This window comes from Antedon bifida, chromosome 4 (genome assembly GCF_963402885.1).
Source record: "Antedon bifida chromosome 4, ecAntBifi1.1, whole genome shotgun sequence".
Classification (NCBI taxonomy): Eukaryota; Metazoa; Echinodermata; class Crinoidea; order Comatulida; family Antedonidae; genus Antedon; species Antedon bifida.
In genome coordinates, this window is record NC_136229.1 from 12,995,408 (window position 1) to 13,020,471 (window position 25,064).

Sequence of the window (25,064 nt, forward strand, 5' to 3'; positions counted from 1 at the left end):
GTTCTTTAAGTCAAGTAATCACTTGTCCCGAAGTTAATGACTACCTACGACGAGCAGCCAACAAGAGAAAAGGGTAAATGAGGAAATATAATTTTATAAAAAAAATATATATTTTTCTTTCGTTAACATTAATGTGTGTATTTGACACACGCTAATCAATACATTTGAGTAGAGGCCACACTTGTGTAAACTGAATTGTATAATACAGTATTTACTGTATATTAATATTATGATACACTTTTTTTTTACATTTTAATTACCCTCCTAATTTACCTTTGTATCAATTTTTGTATATATCCCATGCGATTTTTGGGTATTTTTTCAATGAAACTTTTATAAATAGAAATTTATATTTTGTAAAAAAAATGTTTTTATATAGATACCAACTGTCGCCTGAATTAGGGCGGATGAAACGTTTACCGGATGACAACGTTGTTACCATGACGTTGAAAAGAAAGTTTGGATGTGACGCGGTTGTGCGACAATTTTCAAGATATGTAAACGGGTGGGATATTTTGATATCTGAAAACTGGCTCAGGCAAAAAACAAAGGATTCAACGGTTGTCGCCTACATGGATGGGAATGTTCAACGTTACGGGAGGATACTGGCGTTTTACAACATCTTGACTAATACCCAACAATTTAATGTGGCTGGCATCATCCCCGCCAATATTGTTTATGAGAATGGAATCGTCGGAGACGGATTGCCACTTATACATGGGCTCAATGCCGGTGGCCACACAAAAACCATTCAATTTGACAGGTAAGTTTATATTTTATATAAACTTTTTTTATTTAAATAAAATTACTAAGTGGACAATGATTTATTAAAGCGTTATTAATTAATAATAAGAATTAGTTATTATGAAATTTGTTTTTATTTACTTCTTAGATCACAGACACACTACGTTGATATCAAAGACATCGTGATGCGCATGGTGATGCTTAACGAAGGTGCTGAGACTGGCCTTATAATATCCATTGCGAATAAATCAGACCACGACTAAACTTCACCAAGCAAACCATGGAGGATTTCAATTCAAACAAAACTGCTCTTTTCAGAGCAACTTATAAGACAAAGAGATTTGATAATGCATTTGTTTGTTTGTTTATTCATTTCCACTGAGCATTAGCGAATTTACACAAATTTCACACATCGTTAAGCTTACACCATTCATACAATTATTTCACTAAAAAGCTGATTATTTTATAAATATTGGAATTAAATTATATAGGCCTATATTTCAACAAATTATTCTAAATTTGGACAAATTGTTTTAATTTTCTGTTTAAAATCTAATCATAAAAGATTAATTAAGAAACTTAATAACTGTGGCATTGGTGGAAACACTAATGCATGGATTACAGATTTTCTTTCAAATAGACGCCAAAGGGTTATTTACAGAGGAGAAAAGTCAGAGTGGGTAAATGTTACTTCAGGGGTACCACAAGGGTCAGTTTTGGGCCCTCTTTTATTTTTGATTTATGTAAGTGATATTGTAAATAATATTTCTTCTTCACTTTTTCAATTTGCTGATGATCACACATTATCACGTCCTATTTATAACAATAATGATTGTAAATTGCTTCAAAAGGATTTAGATTTAATTGCTAAATGGGCAAATGTAAACAAACTTCCCTTAAATCCTGTCAAATGCGCCGTAATGCATGTTACAAGATGTAAAGAGATAGTTAACTGGGATTATACCATAGAATCAGACAATATTCCTAAAGTTACAGAATTCAAATTTCTAGGTGTTTATGTAAATAGTTCGTTGTCTTGTCATACACAAGTTAATTATATATGTTGTAAAGCAAGCAGATTGCTTGGTTTCATTTCAAAATGTAGTAAAAATATGTCCTGGTTAGCTATGTTGAACTTATACAAAGCTCTATTACTTCCAGTGGTTACCTACTGTTGTTCAATGTGGGCACCATTTGAGAAATCATATATTAATAGAATAGAAAGTATACAAAGGAAAGCAACAAGGATAATAATGTTTAGAAAGGAAGGTTCCTGGGACACATCTTATTTTCATAGGTTGAAAGTGCTTGAATTATTATCTATTGATGACTTGTTTAAATTAAATAGACTTTCATTAGGATTTAAGGTGTTGAAAGGTTACTGTCCCCATTCTTTCAATGAGTATATTAAAACTAGTGAAAGATGTCCGGGTAGGCTTTTACGTTGGAATTCGAAAGGCAATACTTTTCATAATTCTGTTTTTGTTTCCTTTCCTAGACTATGGGAGCAAATACCAAATGACATAAAAGATTCACAAACAATTTCAATATTTAAGGCTGCTCTAACAAAACACTATATTTCATGTTATGTATAATTTATTTGTATTTTTCTTGTATATGGTTTTATCTTTAACTGATTGTATTGTATGGAGTGAGTGCAGAATCTGTTTGGGCTTTAGCCTATTCTCATTCCTGGTTATTTTTACATTGATGACCGAATAAATATTATTATTATTATTATTATTATAAAACAAATATTAAGTATGAGTAAATTTATTTTGACCCCCCAAAACCTGTTTGCGCTATGCATTAAGTCACACAGTGTTACGTCACATTACAACCGAGGGAGGGCAAACAACGATCGGAAATCCATTCAAATTTCTTATTCGCCTTCCTACCAGTACCAGCAACATTTGTAAATACAATTAATTGAATCACATAAACATTTTGCAAATGTCACGCATCGTTAAGCTCATTCATAAAACGAATGCAGTGTTTTATTTCAATCACTAAAAAGCTAATTCAACATTAAAGTTGGTTTTCAATTTTCACTGCAGTAATGACTATTAATTATTGATTTTTATATCGTTTTTTTTTTCGAAAAAGTATTTTTTAAATATTGGAATTAAATTATATCTATTTGAACAAATTCTTCTAAATTTTTGTAATTTTCTGTTTAAAAAATATTAACGCGAGACCAATCGGTTAAATTGATTGTATTGGTTTTATTATTGCTATTAATTATTAATTTTTATATCGGTTTTTTTTTAAAGTATTTTATAAATATTGGAATAAAATTATATAGGCCTATATTTCAACAAATTATTCTAAATTTGTACAAATTGTTTTAATTTTCTGTTTAAAACAAATATTAAGATTTGTTTGCTATTATTGCTGTATCAGGTATAGCAATTCCACAGCTATTTGTTTGCTATTACTTGCTATTATTGCTGTATCAGGTATAGCAATTATACAGCTATTTGTTTGCTATTATTTGCTATTATTGCTGTATCAGGTATAGCAATTACACAGCTATTTGTTTGCTATTATTTGCTATTATTGCTGTATCAGGTATAGCAATTATACAGCTATTTGTTTGCTATTATTGCTGTATCATATATAGCAATTACACAGCTATTTGTTTGCTATTATTGCTGTATCAGGTATAGCAATTACACAGCTATTTGTTTGCTATTATTTGCTATTATTGCTGTATCAGGTATAGCAATTATACAGCTATTTGTTTGCTATTATTTGCTATTATTGCTGTATCAGGTATAGCAATTACACAGCTATTTGTTTGCTATTATTTGCTATTATTGCTGTATCAGGTATAGCAATTACACAGCTATTTGTTTGCTATTATTTACTATTATTGCTGTATCACAGGTATAGAAATTATACAGCTATTTGTTTGCTATTATTTGCTATTATTGCTGTATCAGGTATAGCAATTACACAGCTATTTGTTTGCTATTATTTGCTATTATTGCTGTATCAGGTATAGCAATTATACAGCTATTTGTTTGCTATTATTTGCTATTATTGCTGTATCATATATAGCAATTACACAGCTATTTGTTTGCTATTCTATTGCTATGTTTGCTGTATCAAGTATAGCATTTACACAGCTATTTGTTTGCTATTTATTGCTATGACCAATCCTGCGCCTTAGTGCTTTCCTACCAGTACCAGCAACATTTGTAAATACAATTAATTGAATCACATAAACATTTTGCAAACGTCACGCATCGTTAAGCTCATTCATAAAACGAATGCAGTGTTTAATTTCAATCACTAAAAAGCTAATTCAATATTTCAATTTTCAATTTTCACTGCAGTAATGGCTATTAATTATTGATTTTTATATCGGGTTTTTTTTCGAAAAAGTATTTTTTAAATATTGGAATTAAATTATAAATATTTGAACAAATTCTTTCTAAATTTTATTTTATTAAGTTAAGACCTATCGGTTAAATTGATTGTATTGGTTTTATTGTGTGTTAGCGTGTTTTATAACATTGTTTTTAATTTTTCAATTTTGAAACAACGTTAACAAGTAATTTCCTTAGAAAGGAAGTTATACAATAGACCCATCTACCAGCAAAATGTGCAAATACAATGAATCACAAACATTTTGCAAATGCCACGCATCGTTAAGCTCAAGGCAGTTACGATACCCTTTCATGGTGACTTCATTAAAATATTTTCTTTTCACTATTCCAATTTTGTATTTTTGTATTATGTATTCATGTGAATAAATCGATTGGTCAAACTTGCTTGATCAATATAATATAGCATCATGAGCGTTTTATTTCACTGAAAAGTTAGATTTATAAACACGAATAGTCAATAATTCAAAGTGAAATTTTTAAAAAGCAAAATAAATTCTTTTCAAGCTCGGTAAAGGTTAACGTTAACGTCATGGGGTTGTGTTTAAAATGTATTTAAAACATGTTTTAACATGACCAAAAAAATGTAAAAAATAAAACAACATTCAAAATGAATTAAAATGATAATTTGAAAACAACATTAAAAAGAAAATTGAAAAAAATGTGAAACAAATTAATTAAGATTATTATCACATCGTACATGTGCCCCTACCATGGAGCAATCACTCCATGAACACAATGTCGATAACATTTCGACATCGAATTGCTATCGTCTGGCTTACGTAGCAGAATTAGCGATACACGTGTACAATACAAAAATAAGATCACTTGAATTTATTACCTAGGATGTCCACATTTCCTCAAAATACGTGTGGTGTAAAATTTTATAACCAAAAAAAATGAAACAACAAGATTAATAACATTTAGTTAAAACTGTGGCCCTGTTCTGCCATGGAGTAATCACTCTATGGTAGAACACGATGTCGATAACATTTCGACATCGAAATGCTATCGTCTGGCTTACGTAACAGAATCCACGACGCTCATTCAGGGTACAATAAAAATAAAAATGAGATCGCTTGCTTTTAATTAACTATCCTCGAAATGCGTGCCGTGTATAAAAAAAATAAAAACAATAATTAAGAATAATAACCTTCAGTTAACTCGTAGTTATCGGAAAAAAAAAAGAATCTTCAGTTAACTCGTCGTAGAACTGTGACCCTGTTCTACCATATAAGTATAATCATTCTATGGTAGAACACAATGTCGATAACTTTTCGACATCGAACTGCTATCTGAATCCTTATAGTACAATACAGAAATCAAAATTAATGAGATCGCTTGCTTTTATTATACCCAACTATCCTCGAAATACGTGGTGTATACATCGGAACAAAATGAAACAATCAGATTAATAATATTCAGTTCACTTGTACAACTGCGACCGTGTTCTTCAATAAAGTCATCACTCCATTGTAGAACACATTGTCGATAACTTTTCGACATCGAACTGTTATCGTCTAAGGGTAAGGCCTACATAGGACTACACGTCAATAAGAGCGCATGTTTTATCACCATACTAGAAATGGATATGGGGTAAACTATACAAAAAAACTATTACAATACATTTTAGGTTAACTCATCATGTTAGTTGCCATTAATAACTCAACAGTTCAACAACATTCAATTTCCGACATCGAATTGCTATCGTTTATTAAATGGAGTAACAAATAATATGGAAGGAGCTAATTTCGTATGTGTTTGTTATCGAAATGTGTAGTAATAGTATGTAATACACAAAATTAAATTTTATTCAGGCTGTTTCAGTGTGCGGTTAGGCCTACATTAAAAATTGTACTCATTTTCGGGGTACTGTAGGCGCGCCTATGTTACAGCAGCAGGTATGTCACTAAACACCACCACCACGCGTCGATACGTACTTCGTAGACTACACTACTGACTGCACTCTGGCCGCCGCCGTGGCGACATCGAACTGTCATCGTTTTGATAACGAATCTGCTTACCAGTAAAATACTGTTTGTTTTCATTATTAAATTAACTATTTTGAACCAAAAACATTTAAATAGCTAAAATCTAGTCTTAGGCCATGGTCAGGTTTATAATACACACAGACCTAGGCCTAGCCTTGATTAAGTTTTCTTCCAAGCCTAACGTGGGCCTGTGGAGGAGGCCTAAAGGATAGCCTGATATTATTTGCGTAGCCTATAATTTTCGTTGTTAAACAAATATAGGGGGCACAATTGATGGAAAATAACTATGTTTAAGTCTTGTAAATGCAAATCTGTCAATCAAAACATAACACACCCAACAATTCGAAGGGAGATAAACAACTTATCAGCTCTTATCGGGTGTGAAGTGTGCCTGTATCGGAGCTTCCTGGCAACATATATTTGGTGATTTCCCTAATCTACAAATAGACGTCGACGCGGTAGCGCGTTTGTGTCTAAACTGTCGAACTTTTTTCCAGCGGGTACAAGCACTACATGACGGTCATACTGGAATTGTCAGAATGAAAAGTTTTGCTCTGGATTCGTTATGGTGGCCTAATATGGACAAAGACATATCAAAGCAGTGCGATACATGCCAATCCAATCAAACTTTACCACCTAAAGCACCATTGCACCCATGGAATTGGCCAAACAGACCATGGTCACGATTACATATCGACTATGCTGGACCATTTATTGGAAAAATGTTTTTAATACGATGCATACTCAAAATGGCTTGAGGTAATTCCGGTAAATTCCTCAACGACAAATACCACAGTGGATAAGCTCAGGCTTATATTTGCATCGCATGGATTGCCAGATAAAATAGTATCCGACAATGGAACATGTTTCACCAGTGATGAATTTCATACATTCGTAAAGCGAAATGGAATAAGACATTCTTTAACAGCCCCATATAACCCATCATCGAATGGTCTTGCAGAACGTGCTGTACGCACATTTAAAGAAACAATGAAACGTATGAAAGATGGATATATCGAAACAAAAGTCGCAAGATTCTTATGTTGTAATTTGTATGTTCTTGTTATCAGTTTCTTGTTTTTAGGACCCAAGTGGAAATAAGTTTTTAACTTTTCTTGGCATTCCTTGTAATCAAGGCCTGTTTTTTCCGTGCAATTGTTTTTCTATTTTCTATTTATTATATTTTATTGTTTTTTAACCTTGATTACCAAATAAAGTTTTAAAAAAAAACAATTCAAGATTCCTATTTAAATATAGAAATACACCTCATAGCACAACTGGCAAAACACCAGCAGAATTACTGAATGGCCGAAAATTGAAAACGCATTTTGATCTTTTACACCCTTATCAAGCAGATCGTGTTATCACTCAACTTGAAAAACAGAAATTAGCCCATGATCGTCATGCAAAGAACGCACTTTTTGTAGAAGGAGAGTAGGTGTATATAAAGAACTTTAGAGGACAAAATCTGAAATGGTTACCCGGAACAATAATATTAAAATCCAGTCGCATCTCATTCAAGATAAAACTAGAAGATGGACGAGTTTGTCGTCGTCATGCCGACCATATCAGGAAGCGTTATAGGCCTGTTCAAACTCAGGATAAACAGCTTACAAACAAAGATGATCCTCCACAATTACCTCCAATGCTCATTAATCCAAATCTTAACAGTGGAAACATCACAATCGACTGTCGAAGCACAGTCTATTACTGCTCAGCGAAGAGTATACCTTACTCGCGATAGAAAACCGCCGGAAAGATATGGACATTTTTAATAACTGAAATATAGAAACTCTTATGGACATTATTACTGGACAATTTAAAATGTTGATCTTATGCATTATACAATATACATTTAAAGTGTTATTAAACCATAACTTAGTACAGTGCTGCTTTGATTCAATTATAAATAAATAGCTTAGAATTGTTTATAATAGAAGGGAGGGAATGTAATGTATTGAACTTGATTAATATTACTTGCTACCAATTATTTATACTTCCTTCACCTGTTACCATATATATTACGTTAACCCACTTCTATATAACCCTGGCTACTTAATGGTCACTAATGGCTAAAGTAGACCCCTCTGCTGAGACCACTAAACATTCCACCTTGACAGATTAATTACCCATTACCGATATTGTTATTATATATAGTAGATGTAGAATAAAGAATAAACACTTCAGTGCTAGCTTTCAACTATAACAGAACTTGTCTCTCTCTCACTTATTTGTATTGTAAATCGGTACATTACAAAAAGTATTGTAGGTAAGTGTACTAGGTTGATGAAAATAATGCAACTAGCAAGTAAGGATACACAATGATTTACATTTACGTAACTTGGATAAATGCAAGTGGTCCGTAGATATATAGGATAAATACTATTAGTACTTACCCTAAATTAGGTATATGTATGTAAACCCTGTTCTTGTCTCTGACTGTTACCTTCTTTGTACAGCACCTACAGCGGACATTGGGTGGATACCATCATCATTTGATGGATTGGTCATAGTAGCGTAATGATCTTTCTTACACGCAGTATCAAAATGAGCGAATGTGACATCTATTGATAAGAAAGAGCAAAATACCTTTATTTGTAAATGAATAAGTATGTTGAAATATATTCATTTGGTAAGTTTCACCAAAAATGTATTCCGATATTAAAGACATATTTTATGATAAAACAGTACTAAGGGACAACCTCAACATTACAGTGGTGATAACTTGGATACAATGGCAATTTTATGTTATCCAAATAAGCATTCAGCTTCATGTGTAAACAGTATGAGTATGCGTTTCCTGCAATAGAACTCAACTGGTTTGTCCAAGTAAGGACTAGGTTTGTCGAAGTAAGGACCAGATTATGTCATGCTTTTACATACCTTGCAATCTTGTGCTTCCAGCAATAGCTGGGTAATTATGTATACCATGAAATGGAAAAAATGGAGCACCATTATCACCAGACATGAAATTTGCCCTCACGTATCCAGCATTTCCATTGTCTGGACCACAAGGTGCACACTGTTTTGCACTTTGACCTGCATTCTCCGGTTGATTCTGAAATATTTACATGAAAATGTTAATGGGAAAATGTAATATTTTAATCAGAATTTATAAATTACGTGACTGATTACACAATGGAATGGCATTATCAGTACACGTTAAGAAAAAGAAGGTAGAAGAGTAAGAAAGTCCTTTGACAAATTTCCTTATGAAAGTCAAGTATGCATATATAATATCTATACATTGATTTTATTTGACAGAATGCAAAATATAGTTCCCCAAACTGACAAAATAATAACATTTGAAAAACAGAAATAAAATCTTTTAAAATGAATAATAAAAATGTTCATATTTATTGAAAATGTTTATATCTTTTTTGGGTTTCCCACTTTTATTTCATCGTCATTAACATTGTTCCATTCATTATGATTTTTACATTTATACATTATCTAATCTAATTCATCATAATTGCTTAATTACAGTATTCGGTTTGTAACATGCTACAAATGTTTATATTCTTATATCGCAATCAAAGAACAGGCTTGTACCAATTATAAACGATGACTACATTCTCACACATACTTATCAACAGCTTCATGACTAAGAGAAGATGGCCCAATGACAAATGGCATCACCCCGATGTTGTTGTCTAAAATCTAAAATGTAAGTTACTATATAAGGAAAAGAGAAGTATTTTGGTATTGCTTACCTGCTCCAACTGTGTGGTGAATTACATTATCCTGAATTGCATCCCGATAGCAGGACTGAAGCCATTATGAAATGTATATTCACGTACAAACGATGGACTTTCTACAGTAACTTCTCCAATATCCAAGAAAGCAACTGAATAATGTGGCTCATAAAAATCTGAAACAAATAAATAAGTGTCACTATCGAATGAATAAGTGCCAGACAAAAACCTCAGGGAAAAAAAAGTTACAATTACAGAACTAACACTTTCCAATGTAAGAATGTTCCTTTATAGAAGTATTTTAACACAACCTGTGTTATTATAATGTATTATTCTGGTCCTCAAGCTTTACTGGAAACTGAGGAAATTCGGATTAGGCCCTCCACGGACCCTCGACAGCCAGCAGTGCAGCGCCTACCAGATCAGCACACCGGGAGACAATCCCCTACTTTTTTCAAATAGTGTACCACGTTCTTTAATGTACACAGGACCAACGGCTTTACATCTCATCCGAAGAATAAGGCAATGAGAGTAAAGCATCCTGCCTAAGGAACCATGGTGGTCTATTTATAATTATTTTCTCTCAATCTAATAACAATCATTGCCATGATTCAATAAATTGTTTATTAATTAAAAATATAAAAATCATCACCATTAATGACCAGAAATAATGAGTGATAGAGCTGATAATGTTAGTTTTCCCAACGATTATATAATCTTAAGTTTCCAAAGAAGGAAAGAAGGCAAATAAAGAGAATGCTAGAAGTTTGGACTGGCAAACAGTTTAGTGTACACATAAACAGTAGTTACTGGCACTGTATACTTCAACACAAAGAATAAATATTCTAAATATTTATTTCTTAGGCTTAATACTTACAATAGTTGATTAGATCCACTGCTAGCATTCTTCTTACTTAGATTCATTCGCATAGTCTGACATTTTAACTTAAGGTACCTTCTCAGGCAGTGCCATGTTCTCTATTTTAGAAAATTGTGCTCTACAAAGAAACACAAATATTTAATATAACTCACAATATTAAAAAAAAACTTACATACAGTACATAAACGTATACACACAAATTATTTGACATATTGTTGCATGATGAAATCAATATGAAAAGAACGGTTGCGTTTTTCTCCACATTTCAATCAACATGCTGTGATCGTTCTGTACCGCAAACATATCACTATCACGAACGCTGAACATCTTGCGACATAGCGCACTTAACAAGACTTCCCCAATCAGAGCGATTATTGTCCAAAGTGTGCATAGACTTGTTTATTTTTGTTTTTTCATTTTCTATAATTTTGATGTGATTTTGGGTCGTCCCCTTAGTCTCTTAACTTTTCTCATTGTTTGTTTCCTCGCATAGAGCTCTTTGAGCTGAGATATCGGAGTCTAGATGAAGAAGGTGTCCACACTATGCACTGTTTTGCACTTTGACCTGCATTCTCCGGTTGATTCTGAAATATTTACATGAAAATGTTAATGGGAAAATGTAATATTTTAATCAGAATTTATAAATTACGTGACTGATTACACAATGGAATGGCATTATCAGTACACGTTAAGAAAAAGAAGGTAGAAGAGTAAGAAAGTCCTTTGACAAATTTCCTTATGAAAGTCAAGTATGCATATATAATATCTATACATTGATTTTATTTGACAGAATGCAAAATATAGTTCCCCAAACTGACAAAATAATAACATTTGAAAAACAGAAATAAAATCTTTTAAAATGAATAATAAAAATGTTCATATTTATTGAAAATGTTTATATCTTTTTTGGGTTTCCCACTTTTATTTCATCGTCATTACCATTGTTCCATTCATTATGATTTTTACATTTATACATTATCTAATCTAATTCATCATAATTGCTTAATTACAGTATTCGGTTTGTAACATGCTACAAATGTTTATATTCTTATATCGCAATCAAAGAACAGGCTTGTACCAATTATAAACGATGACTACATTCTCACACATACTTATCAACAGCTTCATGACTAAGAGAAGATGGCCCAATGACAAATGGCATCACCCCGATGTTGCCTGTCTAAAATCTAAAATGTAAGTTACTATATAAGGAAAAGAGAAGTATTTTGGTATTGCTTACCTGCTCCAACTGTGTGGTGAATTACATTATCCTGAATTGCATCCCGATAGCAGGACTGAAGCCATTATGAAATGTATATTCACGTACAAACGATGGACTTTCTACAGTAACTTCTCCAATATCCAAGAAAGCAACTGAATAATGTGGCTCATAAAAATCTGAAACAAATAAATAAGTGTCACTATCGAATGAATAAGTGCCAGACAAAAACCTCAGGGAAAAAAAAGTTACAATTACAGAACTAACACTTTCCAATGTAAGAATGTTCCTTTATAGAAGTATTTTAACACAACCTGTGTTATTATAATGTATTATTCTGGTCCTCAAGCTTTACTGGAAACTGAGGAAATTCGGATTAGGCCCTCCACGGACCCTCGACAGCCAGCAGTGCAGCGCCTACCAGATCAGCACACCGGGCACATCCCCTACTTTTTTTCAAACAGTGTACCACGTTCTTTAATGTGCACTGTTAAGTACACAGGACCAACGGCTTTACATCTCATCCGAAGAATAAGGCAATGAGAGTAAAGCATCCTGCCTAAGGAACCATGGTGGTCTATTTATAATTATTTTCTCTCAATCTAATAACAATCATTGCCATGATTCAATAAATTGTTTATTAATTAAAAATATAAAAATCATCACCATTAATGACCAGAAATAATGAGTGATAGAGCTGATAATGTTAGTTTTCCCAACGATTATATAATCTTAAGTTTCCAAAGAAGGAAAGAAGGCAAATAAAGAGAATGCTAGAAGTTTGGACTGGCAAACAGTTTAGTGTACACATAAACAGTAGTTACTGGCACTGTATACTTCAACACAAAGAATAAATATTCTAAATATTTATTTCTTAGGCTTAATACTTACAATAGTTGATTAGATCCACTGCTAGCATTCTTCTTACTTAGATTCATTCGCATAGTCTGACATTTTAACTTAAGGTACCTTCTCAGGCAGTACCATGTTCTCTATTTTAGAAAATTGTGCTCTACAAAGAAACACAAATATTTAATATAACTCACAATATTAAAAAAAAACTTACATACAGTACATAAACGTATACACGGTAGGTGTATGGTCAAATTATTTGACATATTGTTGCATGATGAAATCAATATGAAAAGAACGGTTGCGTTTTTCTCCACATTTCAATCAACATGCTGTGATCGTTCTGTACCGCAAACATATCACTATCACGAACGCTGAACATCTTGCGACATAGCGCACTTAACAAGACTTCCCCAATCAGAGCGATTATTGTCCAAAGTGTGCATAGACTTGTTTATTTTTGTTTTTTCATTTTCTATAATTTTGATGTGATTTTGGGTCGTCCCCTTAGTCTCTTAACTTTTCTCATTGTTTGTTTCCTCGCATAGAGCTCTTTGAGCTGGGATATCGGAGTCTAGATGAAGAAGGTGTCCACACTATGTCAACATATACTGTATATTTAACAATTACAAACTTCATTTTGTATATGAAGACAGATTATGGCACTCCTCATCTTAGAGACTCAAAATACCTGCTTTTAAAACGGATAGATTTTAAGTAGCTACCAGAAAAGCTTTAGTGAGAAGTTTAAGGCGCTGTGGGTGCTCAAATGAAAACTGTCAATGGATGTCAAAGGTTGAAAAAGCAATGCGTTGCTCAATTTCTAAACAATGACCCTGTTGTACACACATTTGACTGGATATTTGTTTAATTAATGTACAGTATGTATGCATGTATGAACATGCTCGCCTGCATCTTAAATTGAGAGGATCTGTGTGTGTAGCATCCAATAAGAATTTAGTGAAGTTCGAGAAGCTGGGAAGAGCAACCCTGTGTTGATCTGGGCCTCCGTGGAAAAATTGAACTTATTATACCTATTCATGGTAACAGTAACGTTTGTTGCTCTTAGAGTGGATACGATAGTCTACAATTGAAGATGCTTTTAAAATTGGGGTAGGGGGAAGTGTTAATAGAAGGTAGTAGGTTAAATAGAGGGAGACCTGCATTGAAAATTTGAAATGGACTGTAATCTTCAAAAAGAAGTTGCTCTTAGATTGGATACACTAGTCTACAATTGATGGTGATTTTAGAATTATAATGCAGTATTAAATAGAAGATGGATGGTTAATTAGAGAGAAAAACTGCATTGACAATTTGAAAATGACTTATAACTAATTTAAAAATCACCAACCTTGGAATCCAGATGTTCTGCAATATCCATTGTAAAATCTTCAATTAGATTAAACTGAACATCAAATTTCTCAACAACTTTTAGTGTTGATCTGCGATTGATATGTGGAAAACACCCTCAATGACAGAAAACTCTGTTGAGTTGATACCTTCTAGCGTGGATGAGTTGGAATAAACAATGCTGAATTTAAAGAAGTAACCACTTCCTGACAGATTAATGGCAAGATCAGTGAAGTTGGCCCAGCCATGGATTATATCTACAGTGTTGTTGCTGACGAGCTCTGCATCAGATACTCCTGGGCATTTTCCATGGATGTGAAGAATGTCCCAGATTTTGCACAATTTCACCCTGTAAAAATCATTGAATAATTCCTTAATTTTCGTAGAATATTTGTATCAAACCTATGGTGTATTACCACAGCTTGATAGCCTATATTGGAGTTTAGAAAGAATTGTGTTAAATCTACACTGGTATCCAATATAGAGATGCAAGGTTGAATCTCAAATAGCATCAGCCGTTATAAACGTATACTCATTGTGCTTGAGAATTGATAGATGATTTCTACTCCTGGGTCACTAGATGCCTCTTCTTCAGCTTGCTTCTCAGAATACCTGTGAACCAATTAGTTATGTTGTTTTGTAATGATATAGGCATTATGGTTATGTTCGTTACAAGCCACACATGAGAATACAATTTAAGACTTTGGACAAGACGATACAAGCCAGTTTAAAACTCTACTTCAAATCATTACTTCTTAAATGTGACTTACGTTTTATTGCCTGTACTTGGACCTCCTGTTGTATTTGTTGCTCTCACACCCCTTGTTGGGTCTGCGGCTGGGGGAGAAGGATCGGTCATTGCTAATAACCTCAACTTCAAGACTCTCGTACAAAGTACCGGTTTGTGCTGCATTAACAATTTCTGCTTGAAGGTTAACTAACTCATCATGTTCTAGGGTTGAATTGCCTGTAAGGAAGAAATATTAATTATTGTTTAGATATTAAAAGACACCCGATTCTCGTACTGTTTATGTCTAACAACAAGAAACTGCTGTGCTGTTCCATGTCAAGCGACCATAACAGGCCCATCCATATCACGCATGTGTCACTGTTGCATGTCCCAGTACTGTACTACTGTAAAACTTCATTCATCTAACGTGAAATTGTCCGCCGGCAACCAGACTGAATGCCAATTGATATTATTAATTGTTACCATTATCATTTTTGTAAATATATTGTAATATCAGTTACATGGACATTTCATTTACAATTTAATTAAATGCATTATTATATTTTTGTACTTGCCTGACATATTATTTATTATCTATTAATTTTTTATTGACAGATTAAAAGTGATATTTTATTTTTAAAATCGCGTATCAAAAGGTCATCTTTTGACATAAATTAAAAATAATACTTACGTATAAACTATTTAAATTAAGTATAAAAAATATCAAGTGATGCATTATCCTGCCTATAATATTATATAAGCTTAGTTATATTAAAACTTAATTATATAGTAGATACTGTATATTATATCGATGTAAAACTGTGTTAACAAGTTGTCGCGCCTGCTGGCCAACCAGCTACCACATATTACGTACGTGCCGTGTGCACCTAGACCAATTGCTGAATTGAATCGGTCTGGTCAATTCGTCCCTCATTCGTATGAATGTTGTTAGTTAGGATCTATCTGGTTGATCAATTCCCACTTGGTTTTCTTTGTCCCTTAAAATTCTATTAGATGTACATTAAATATTGAATAAACTGACCATCTAGTAGTAGGTTATGATAGGCCTCTAGAATCCCCTCTAGGTAGTCTACTAGCCTAGCCTAGGCTAGTACTACTATACTACTACTCTAGGCTAGGCCTTGTTGTTTAGGTAGGCCAGGCCTAGCCTACTACTAGACCCTCTAGCCTACCACCACATAGGCCCTATGCCATAGCCTCAAGAAGGTTAGTAGGAAGGATGCTGGTCAACCCGTAACCATGCCAACTCGTACCCAAATTGGTCAATTTGTACTCAATTCGGCTAACCCGTACCCATGCAAACCCGTACTACCTAATTATTTGGCTTACTCGTAACGGATCCTATTAAACCTATGCCTAGTGGGATAGCCGGTTGTCAAACTATTAATCGGGTTCACAGATGATGAGGGTCATTTCAAGACGATCAGGACAAACTAATGTACTTTTAGGACGTTTGGGCCGCAAATTTGTTTTTTTTAATGGGAAAAGACAATCGGTGATCGGTTCATTCATAATAACAACATTTTATAAAACAGATGAATTTGTACTACTGTATTAAACAAATTTGCACTTTTTTTTCCCCTCAGTTTTGAAAAATAGGTCAAATGATGTTCTACGTAACGCAGTACTCAACTAAATTGAAGATTGCAAATGTAAAATTAGGTAAAAAATGAATATTATTATTATAACGATAAACTTAAGTTTTATATCTCTTTATTATCCATGGCATGTTAAAAAGTAGGTATAAGAACTCAATATAAAACAGTTGATCATGGAATATTGGTTATTTAAAATATTGAAAAAGATTTTCAAACCAGAATATAAAACAACCAAGCCCAGCTAAACATTAGAACTATCAGACCCAACGGTAAGACTATTGTGCCCAACGCCTATGACTGACCCAAAACTGAAGATGATGGACCGGCAGGCCCACAGTTCATGTGGTGCAGATTTTAATAATGTACATTTTTTTCGATGTTTGGACTGTGGTCCAAAAGTATATTTCAGCCAGTCAAAAAAAAAAAAATTCTTCATGTTCTTGAAATTTGTAAAGTAAGTAAAAATCATTCACAAGTTATGACAGTTTTACTGTTTTTCCCCACTGTCCAGGTTTACACTTGCCAAACTTTCGTGTTGGCTGATGTCTGATGTCAACTATCTTGTTTAATTATAAGCCAGCAAATTTGATTCACATAATCTGACCGGATATTTTTGATTTAATATTTAAATGTATGAAACATTTGTTAGACCTACCAACTTACTTGCTGCTAAGGCTTTCTGCTAAACCTTTTGAGGTTACAGTTATGTTTAACACGCAAAAAATACACAGATTACGTGTAATGAAAATCTGAAAAAAGGTAATCTGAAAAAAAGGCTAGTAGAAGAATCATAAATTTAGCCGATACCGTGTTGATGTGTTCTCAGGCTATAGTTTGACCTCTTGTTAAACAGTAATTATTGACAGTTAATATATGGTAGGGTTGATGTGTAGTTTTTAAAACAAATCGCGGGAAGGCTTTATTGAATTTGCGTCTTATAAAATACTGTATTGTTATGAATATTATACAAGCATAGGCCTAGTGAGTATAAAATTTCGCTAAAATGCTTTGAAAACTAGGCAGGCTATGGCTGCTAAGCTAGCCCCCCAATAAGCTAGCCCTAGCCAAATAATAATTTTAATACTAAGCAAAACATGTTGGTTAAAACTTAGCATTATGGTTTTGCTACAATTATTAAGTGTATGTTGAAAAACTTATGGACGAAAAACGCTCCATTATGAAAATCAAAATGGCGAAATGCTTGAAATCATGAAATTGCAAAAATTTAGTGCCATGAAAATAAAAGATTTTACAGTATATCATTGTAACTGTACACTGAGTTTTATTTTATATTAGTACAGTGCCAGTACAACTTTTTGTACATGCCATGTAACTAACAAAATGATTAGATGGTTTGTCAACAAGCTATAAATTGCTGGGTTTTTAATACTAGTTGCATTGTCAGTACAACTTGTTGAAGATAAAATACTAGCTCTAAAATACTAGTCTACTAGCTGTCTATTTTAGACTTCATAGTTTACACATGTCTTAATTAGGCATTATCATTTTGTTTCTGTCCACAGTTTGTTCCTATTGAACTTGCAGCATTTCCAGAGAAATATCATGAGGATGTTGATATTAAAAGTAAGTTGTGATTTTACTAAACAGCCATGTACAGCCCAATTTGCCTCTATTCACTGTTTGTGCTTTGTAGTTTTATATTAGTTGCATTGCCAGTACAACTTGATGTTGGCCTACATAGCATATCAACTAACATAATATCATTAGATGATTTGTCTACTAGCTGTCTATTTTAACTTGATAATTTAACCATCGACCTATAAATTAATCTAATTTATAGGTCCATGATTTAACTATGAAATATGTCCTAATCAGTCATTGCGCTTCTATCCACAGGTTGTCATGCATGCTATTGGACTTGCAAAATTTTCCCATAGAAATGTCATGAGGATGTTGATATTGTGCACATTAAAAGTAAGTTATGAGTCTACAGCACAGTCTAGTTTAAAGCCAAATTTGCACTTATTCACTTTGTGGTATTGTGCACAGTCAGGTAGACAGCCCAATTTGCCTCTATTCAATGTTTGTGCTGTGTAGTTGTATTGGTATTGATGCCAGTGTTTTCTATTCGTTGCATTGCCAGTGCAACTTGCTGTACATATTAACTAACATAATGATTACATGGTTTGTCTACTAGCTGTCGATTTTAAGTTTCTTAAATTCAAGAAGAAGTATCTTACTGATTCTGTATTACTGCTCGTGCAAATTTCAAAAAACTTTGTAGGAGCAAGTACTACTCTTACTTACAAGCACTTGCTAATGAAATGAAAAATAACAACAACAAATTTTGGTCTTGGATGAAGAAGTCTTATAAATCTAATTACTCTTAACCGTCAGCCTTAAATCTTGGAGGTACTTCTGTTTTTAAGCTGAGATGCTTAACAAAAGGCTGATATGTTTAACAATTATTTTCAATCAATCTTTAAAGCTACAGTAGTGGTCCATATGAAATATTAGAGGATGAGGATATTTTTGTGCAGATTAAAAGTAAGTCTACAATACAGCCTAGTACAAAGCCAGATTTTCCCCTATCCACTGTTTGTGTTAATGTGTAGTTACACTTGTATTCATTTCTGTGTTTTTATTTAGTTGCAATGGCAACATTGTACATGGCATATTACACAATTTAATAGTTGGTTTGTTTAACATTAACATTTTTACTCATCCTTATATGTTATGTTGTATGTTATTAATGAGTTGTTTCGGTGATCATGTAATTACAGTTGTATTTATTGTTACAGGATAAAATACAGGATCGTGTGAATACATAAACAGACATATGAAGAAATAGGGTTTGAGGATGAAATGACACTGTTAGGACCATCACCCGTCCAAGACAGAATTTAGCACCTAAAAATATTCCTTAATTATGAAAAAGCATTATCAAATAAACATTTAAAAATAAATATCAAATAATTTTAGTTGTATGTGATATTTTAGTGTGACAAAGAAATTACTGTTAATAAAAGATGTTTTAGATATTTATAGTACAAATTAGTATTTTGTTTTATTTAACAGTACAATAAATTACATGTCTTGTTGTTACTATTGGTTTATATGGTATTGCAATAAAATGTATACATACAACACTCCTAATTTCCTAGTTTCTTCTTGAGAGTATATTTTGCAACAGAGCATTATTAAAGGCCTACTTTTAGTAATGTTCACTTTGTTCATAATACACATGTACCAATTGATGGAAGTTGCACATATTATGCGAAATAATAATTGTTATAATAATCATTATTAGTCATGTTACTGTTAAATATTCCACTAAAAGGCTGAAATGAAGAAATTTAGTTCATGAAAAATGTTGTGACGTCATCATAATGGCCACTCGAATATTCATTCATTCATATTCACATTTATTTCAACAAATGGGTTCCACCCACTTTTTTTTTCTTAAGTGCCCTTTTCACACAGAGACCATCAGCGAAATTGCTAGTAAATGCCTAACTCATGAGAATTATGGCCAATTCTCCTAGCCAGCAGACTTTTTTTCATCTAATAGGTAGACTTAAATATATTTTTTCTTCAGTTGCTTGCATTTGCCCCTTTTTAAAGAAAAAAAACTGGCTACGGGTGCACTTGCCATGTAGGGTGTTACTGGTTTTGATAACATCCTCTTCCCATGTACCCGTATTTATGTGTAATTAATAAAATGATATTAAGTAGTTCATTTAGATGTGTAGTAGCTACACCTGAAAGAGTCAATTTCAATCAACTAAGTTTAATACATTTTAAAATAAGGCATTAGACCTAATAATAGTAACATTATTTTAAAGAAAAATACTCTGTCTCCGTAAAAAAAAAGTTTGTGTCACTTCAAGTTGTAAGATTTGCCTTCACCTATTACTAATGTAAAAGAATAATACTGTGTCATTCTTTTTGTTGTACATTATTAATAGGAGCATTTTCACTAAATGAGTTCAAGTTGCATATGTGTTCATAGGCATCATATTTTGAAACTACAAATGGTCCAAACAATCTAAAATCTTAGTAAATTACCCAATTTTTCTACCAAAGATGAACAAATACATATAAAATGCTTGTACCAGATTTGAACAAAATTGCAAATGATTAAGTATTTTTCCGCGATAGTTTTTGAATGCTGTTTTACAGTGTTTTATTATTAGTCCAAATAATAAATTTCAATTACCAATACAAATCTAAATTTCCAATATAATTGTATTACAATTTTGGAATTAAATGCTGTTTTATGTGTGGAACAAACTTACACTATTAAATATTAAGTGTGTGTAATAATTAGTCATTAATTAGCTATTATTTGACATTTATTTTTTCGTTATTTAAAATCTACGCGAAAAAATCGGAGAGGACGCTGTTTTGCTGGTAAATAGATTAGGTTAGTGTGTGTGTTATTCTTCCGCTCGAGTATTCTTTAACTCACAGACTTCATCGCACAGGTACGGAGCTCCCAATTATTTTTGTATTCTTATACTACAGGAAAGGTTATTCCATTTTGCTAAAGGAACCTTTAATTAATACAATATGTTTATTTATTTTCAATTCATTCAATCAAGGAAGGAAACTAACGTCTAAAAAAATAAAGTATGAAACATAATGAATTAAAATAATAAGTACTTCCAATATGAGAAAATGTATTATCAATGTGTAAAATATCTAGCAATGCATGCCTTAATAGTAAATTGACGAGTCTCACTAAATATTGTAGGCTAGCTAGAGTGGTGGTTCAGTGTATGGAACCGGGAAGAGATTCGCTCTAGCCGCGTATGCTTATTAGTCACTCCGCGAGAGAGGTCGGCCTACGGGTAGGCCTTGGTCTTCTTTAATGGGGGCCTAGCTCGTGTCTACCAGAGTGCCTCGGCGGGCTCTACCTTCTACCTATACCCAGTAGAAGGCAAGGCCGATGCTAGACAAGACAATTTTTAAATAGGGAAGTTACTAGTAGTTCCATTTATTTCTAGTTTAATAAATCAAATAATGTACACTTATACTACCTAAACAAAAACAAATTATGAAATGTGATGAAATGAAATAATAGTTACTGTTACAGGAAAATATGTTATCGACGATGGAGTAATAAAATATCAACAATAAATTGACGAGTCTCTGGCCAGCAACTAACTAACTAACTCTTATACTTACAGCAAAGTTGTCTCAAAGAAGCTTGAGTTGAAATAATTTCTTTGAATACTAAAAACAGGACCTAATGATGAAGGCTGCCTAGCCTACTACATACTACTAGCACTAGTATGCGCTATACAAATTTAAAACCATCCATTATATTATATTCTATACCTGTACGACCACTGTAAAAGCCATGTTACAGTTTATGAAATGTTTAATATTAATAAACAAAAATTTACTGTCCGTCTCAATTTCTACATTGCAGTCAACGGAAGATGGTAGCAGCCAATATTATTAAGCATCTTTATTAGTGTATCAAATCAAATTTCTCAATACTGTACTATACTAGAAGGTCTCTTGAAAAACTTGGAATGGTTTAGCACCACTCGCAGGAGAGCGGCATGATTTAGAGGTACAGTACCACCAAAGCAAAGCAATTTTTATCAGTTCACATCATTTGTGTGTGGTAAGTAGCTTCTCAGAGATTATACCTTAATTCTCATCCTAAAAAGTACTTATTACACTTAACAACAAATTCTGTGAGAAATATATATATATTTTGTTTGCTGCATGGTAACATTAAAAGCTAATTTTATTGTATCATTACTAAAATATCTAATGCAGTGACGTATTTATATTTTTCAGCTACAGATATGGACAATTTATGTAAAAGTGTGGGTGTACCCATCAATGAGAATAAACCAGGTAATGTGTTTGTATATGTAGAGTAACATATATGTAGAATAACATATACATAACTGTACAATAGCATCATCCAAATCAATCTACTATAAAACCAATGCATCTTTCGGATAGGTAGAATCAGTTATTGGTGTGCCACCACCCTTTACCAAATCAGTCAATAATGAAATATTTGGCCCTTTTGTAAATTGTGAAGTTGATCAACAATAAAATAATCTGGTCATTGTTATTGATATGAGCATTAATTTTTTTATTGATGTCTGGGCTCATGTACATTAATAATTTGACTTCATCAGGCTGGGTGAGTTGGTATGATTGCTGCACATTAATACTCGCAAAAGCCTGTGTAATTAACTCATATAGTCATAGTGTATGTAATATTTTTAAATCCTTATTGTATATAACTGTATGTAAATGGTATTTTAAATGAATAACTATCTAGAACAATTAAACTTGGCTTGTTGTACATCCTATTACTGTATTCTTCTCGTCTAGCGCGTTTACCAGTGGCATATTCTGTATACTGGAAATTCTTCCTTTATATGGTAGCCGAACAAGTGTACCATCATAAAATTACCTGTTATGGCTGACTGACTGCAGTTTGGTGTTAGTGTAAATGTTGTTGATAATTAATTAAAGCAAACAAGTCAAATACATTATTAGTGCTTTAATATAGTTTAATTTCACGGATCGCAACATGTATTAAATTTTATTTCAGTTGGTTACTAATTAACATATTTAATAAAAAACAAAAGATACTATTGTAAAGTAAATGATCAAATCAAAATTAATAAAATAATATTTATTATGTATAGTCAATCAATTAAAATCTTTTGAAATTATATTATAGAGGTAAAACATTTTGCATAAACATTGTGTAAATGTACATTTATAGTTGCATTATTATTATACATTAAAATATAGGTTCGATATCATTTGGGTAATGGAATGTACACACAATTGAGATACTATGGGGAACTACATATTTTTATTGAGTACAGTCTCCCCTAACTTTATGAACGTAAAATAATTCATAGTTAATATTTTTACTTGAAAAAGCATTTTTAATTTTTAAGGGTGCTATTTTGTTACAATTGTAACTTCTATGCTTTGGCAGTGTCACTCTAGATTTAAAAAAGATTTGCACACATGGACAATACATAAAGTTAAAGTTGTACAAGATATTTGTTCAATCATATACGAACCAAGTACCATATTATATTTGATATGAAACAACAAACAACTTTCTATTTTGTATTTGCATTATTAATATGTGACATTAATGGTGACTTTTTCTAACCCCAGTTAAAACCTCATTTTTGAAAATAAACAAACCAAACTTGGCATAGAACGACCCTACTGTCTAATATTTTTGTGCACAATGTACAGTACATCTGAATAATGGTGGACATCATTTCAACAAATTTGTTCTATCCTCTTTTATTGTATTTGAATCACTTCGATTTCCACAATGAATCATGTATTTCTTCAAATAACTGTAAAAAATATTATTAAATCACATTATTAGTTGATAATAGGGTTAGTGTAACTACTGTATGTGCAAATCATTATCTGATGACATTGCCCAGATCCAAGTAATTTAAATAAATATGCACTGAAATTTCTCACCATAGAAATTGCCCTTCTTATATTTTCATACAGCATTAATAGTATCAAATTCTAGGAGGTACGAGGGTGGGAAAAATTCATGACGATATCTTTTATTTCTGAAAGCACAGCTACAACCATCTGGAAATAGAAATGTTTTAAATTTAAATACAGAACTGTAAGCCTACTGTATTTGGTTTGAAACATACGTACAAATATAAATTTAATCACACTAACCAATTAGATGTTTTTTAAAAAAAAATTGTTATCTAGAAGAATACGAAATCCTAAAGTCTATCATAGGATTTATAGATCGACCACAGAAGAGCGAGAAAAATGCCGTGAAGTGGGTAGAGGGTCCCATTTCAAGAAATAATAAATGTTTTACATAGCATTCAACTTTACTTGGATACGCATCAGCTGTCATGGATATGAGTTGGTATGGGTACGGGACGGGGTTGACCGGACATATTTAGTAGTTTAGTGCTGTAGTTTGTAGCAAAAATGTAGTTAAACATCATTAGTTTAATTTTATCTCAAGAAGACCGGGAAATGGATGATACTACTGGGCCTAGCCATGCCATAGGTGGATCGCCATTGGTTAGTCTAGCTAAGGGGGTGGGGGAGGGGATACTGGCTCACCCGTACCATAACAAACTCGTACCATAACAAACTCGTACCCATGCCACTCTTACCCATGCCAAATTGTATATATTTTGGTCAGTTCATACCCGAATCGAACATTATACTACTAGGCATTTAGCATTTAATTAAACTTGGGTATGAATCATATATAAAATGTGTTAGGGTATAATGAGGCCTGGCCTCATAGAGCAATCAGCTAGAGCATCCTGAGGCGGATGCATGGGTAAATAATCACGGCTAGCCTAGCCTACTAGATAGGTCTAGCTAGGCCTACTACAGGCCACCACTAGGCTAGGCCTAGCTTACATATATTTATATATAGTACTTATATCTATATTTATTTATACTTATCTTGGCACAAAACTGCACGGTCTCCTTAGGCAGGCTAGAAAGGGTTGACATACGATCGGTCGGGTCGGTTCAAGCATGGTTCAAGAGGGTCCTCCAAGTTATAATTATTGATAGGGGGGCTTGGTATTTAGGAGGACTCGTCCAAGGCGATAT

The 25,064-nt window shown here is 32.8% G+C and overlaps 4 long non-coding RNA genes across 13 annotated transcripts; 2 read left to right on the forward strand and 2 right to left on the reverse strand.

The window, feature by feature from the left end:
* Positions 1-14,549: 14,549 nt before the first annotated feature.
* On the reverse strand, positions 14,550-15,290 carry LOC144840182 (uncharacterized). Its single transcript, XR_013611850.1, has 2 exons — positions 14,894-15,290; positions 14,550-14,735 (listed from the first exon to the last, which is right to left on the reverse strand). It is a non-coding gene; the product is annotated as an uncharacterized LOC144840182 (long non-coding RNA).
* Positions 15,291-15,328: 38 nt separating this feature from the next.
* On the forward strand, positions 15,329-19,582 carry LOC144840183 (uncharacterized). 10 transcript variants are annotated; one of them, XR_013611858.1, is made up of 6 exons: positions 15,329-15,349; positions 16,461-16,536; positions 17,996-18,056; positions 18,330-18,407; positions 18,922-18,980; positions 19,235-19,582. It is a non-coding gene; the product is annotated as an uncharacterized LOC144840183 (long non-coding RNA). The 10 variants fall into 10 exon arrangements; XR_013611860.1 differs by lacking the exon at positions 15,329-15,349 and adding an exon at positions 15,546-15,564; XR_013611859.1 differs by lacking the exon at positions 15,329-15,349 and adding an exon at positions 15,562-15,580.
* Positions 19,583-21,146: 1,564 nt separating this feature from the next.
* Positions 21,147-23,094, forward strand: LOC144840184 (uncharacterized). Its single transcript, XR_013611861.1, has 3 exons — positions 21,147-21,286; positions 21,871-22,071; positions 22,251-23,094. It is a non-coding gene; the product is annotated as an uncharacterized LOC144840184 (long non-coding RNA).
* LOC144840185 (uncharacterized) lies at positions 23,094-24,557 on the reverse strand. The gene is made up of 2 exons (XR_013611862.1): positions 23,937-24,557; positions 23,094-23,803 (listed from the first exon to the last, which is right to left on the reverse strand). It is a non-coding gene; the product is annotated as an uncharacterized LOC144840185 (long non-coding RNA).
* Between the last annotated feature and the right edge of the window lie 507 nt (positions 24,558-25,064).